We start from the raw sequence: 2979 nt of genomic DNA on the forward strand, positions 1-2979 counted from the left end.
CCCCCCCATAATTCCGCATGTGCAGCTAAAAAATAAAATAAGATTGTAATGCTACGCTGAAATCAGCAAGCGAAATTGAGATAACAACTCGATTTTGATTTGAAATCGTGCTCAAAAATGTCTGCTTTTCAGATTGGAATATAAAAATTTTCAGCTCGCGCGTCGTGCTCGCATCATTTCTGTACCAAAAACCCATACTCTTCATGATTAAATAGGTGAATAGAATGCCCCGTTTTCAGTTCTAAACCTCAAAAGAATTCCCGCTTCGATTTGCAATAATCTTTTGTTGGATATATATCTTGTTCTTTATTAAAAGCATCCATTAAACTGTGTGTTTCCAGATCGAAATATTAAAATTTTCAGCTCGCGCTTTGCGCTCGCATCTTTTGTTCTTCTAGATACCCATCTTAATCATTGGTACCAAAAATGCTTAGAATATCAAGCTTCAGGTCAGAATATAAAAAAATTTCAGCTCGCTCTCTACTAGTGAGATACATACAGATATCCTCCTCATGAGTTACTACAAACAAAACTAAACAGGTACATTTTTCCTGTTTTCATTTCATAATTAATAAATTTCAGCTCGCGCTTTGCGCTCGCATTGTTGGTGAGGGTGAGATATGTGTCTCTTTCTCATGAGTCATATATGTATATATATATATATATATGCATATATTTATAAATAAAAGCCTATGTGTGTGGGTGAGTTTGTTCGTTTTGTGTGATCGAGCGCCTTTGGAACGTTGATTCATGATTCCCCCCCCCCCATCTGAAAAATGGATCGACGCCCCTGTGTATACATCATGCTCAATAAACAGATCAATATGTACGTGGTTAAGACAATTTTTGTCATTTTTTTTTATTTCGTATGAGTTTAGAATAGGCTTACTTGTAACACAAACTGAATTTAAAAAAAAAAATGATGTAAGTGCAGTACACTACAACAATGAAGGAATTTCCAAGAACACCGGGCATTATCAACCACTCCCAAAATGTCCTAACATGTGATTTTAGTGGGGTTAATGTTGAAAGATCCCCATCCACAAGAACATTTGTGTCAATCATCCCCCCCAACCAAGAATACCGATCGACACCCATGATTTCAGTAATGGGATTAATGCTTTGTTACTCATTAAATAAAGCTCAGCATTTTGTGTTGTGCATTTCAATTTCATTTTAATCATCGCCAATAACTTAATGACTCATATTTTTTTTTCAATCGAACGACAAATTATTGCGTTATACAAATTTAATCCGTTTACCAAGACAAGTAACGAGAAAATTATGACAGCATAATATTTTACATTTACAATTACCCTGGCCTTTTGCAAAATGTGCGAGCCAACGATGTTACATTCTTTTTCTTTTGTACTTTACTTAATGTGAAATAACAGTCTGGGCTACAAAGAAGCAATTCACTGACTTTGATGTGTGTATGTTTTTGATGAATCAGAAAAGTTTTACATTGTTGGAAGAAAATTGACAATATTTCATATTTCAAATACTAGTAGTAGAATACAAAATATAAGTTGAGCGTGCATGTGGCACCATGCATCGGCTCCCTGAAATACTACCAAAATGCGCTTATCATTTTTATGCTCTGCTTTTGTGAAAATGAGCGAAACTTGAAAACCTATAATGATTTACATCCAATAGGGCCTATTGATGAAATCTTTATTGCTTTCCTTGTTTGACTTTCTCTTCTGAGTAAACTCTCCGTTTGGCTGGGATGGGCTTGATCTGTAATCAAGTTTGTTTGAAGCCCAGCATGTCATGATGAATAAGTAGGCCTACAGACATTTTCCTGCTCTTAATTAAGCAGCAATTAATTTCAGGCTCTATGGTCATGGTGCGCTTTAACCATATACACGTACGGGTTGACGCGCGGGGTGGAATGAAGTTTATTTGAAGGTCGTCAATTCATGATACTCCTAAATACATGTACATGACTGTTGTCTCCATCAAGAAAAAACAAAAGGGATCCTGACTTTGAATTGAATCATTCCCAATTCGATCACTAATTTTCTCTCTCTATAAACAATAACGAAAAAAGGAGGTCCTCACTTCAAAAGAGGCCTCACCTCTGAAAGGGATGAATGGTGACGGTGAGCAAAACCCACCATACGGTAGGTCCCAATATTTGTGAACAAATTTAGCTAATAAAAGGGCACGTGACCCGCCCCCTCCCCTGTTTCCGCCCATGAGCAGACCTATTTTTTAGGAGGAAAAATTTACTATTCTTATGTGCATTATTTTTCTTGTCCTAAAAAGTTCCTTTATTTCACAGAAATCTTCATCTCAGATAAACGATCGTCCTAAACAAATAAATATATCGGGCATAAAAACCTGCCTGCTGAGCTGAATTTGAAGTTGTTTTTTTTAAGTCCCCTGAGATGACAGTTTGGAATGTTAACCTGGGGGTTATGAGAATCAGATCAAGTACAACTATAAATTTATTATTTGATGGCATGACGATTGCCGAACACGGGTGGCGCTATGGATGACAAGGGTTGATCGCCCCTCTAATATTTTAAGTAGTGACAAAAGGGAGAAATGAAGGAGGAAATGGGAGGAAGGCGAAGAGAGATGAAGGAAGAACATCAAACCAGAAGAGATGTATTGGTCGTGTAATTCAATTATTCAGTTGAGAAAAATATTATATCCGTCTTGCAATCCCCCTCTTTTAAATCATCCGCGACACCTGCCTTTTACCCAAGAGATGCAGAAAAAAAAAGATTTATGCACGAAACAGCAGTTTGAAGAGCACTTATTCTTATTCACATGCTTTTCCCAGACAAGACTTGACATTATACCCCATTCCCCCTACCTCCCCCCCCCCCCCCTCTCTCTAAAAGAGCACATCATACATATAGGTAATTTTTTCAAATGAAATCCAAATTTCGACGTAACACGTACGTCAGTCTTTAGAGTTGCACGATAAACGATAATATTTATGAAAAGTTGGTTTGTCATTATAAG

This window comes from Lytechinus variegatus, chromosome 1, assembly GCF_018143015.1.
Source record: "Lytechinus variegatus isolate NC3 chromosome 1, Lvar_3.0, whole genome shotgun sequence".
NCBI classification, from domain to species: domain Eukaryota; kingdom Metazoa; phylum Echinodermata; class Echinoidea; order Temnopleuroida; family Toxopneustidae; genus Lytechinus; species Lytechinus variegatus.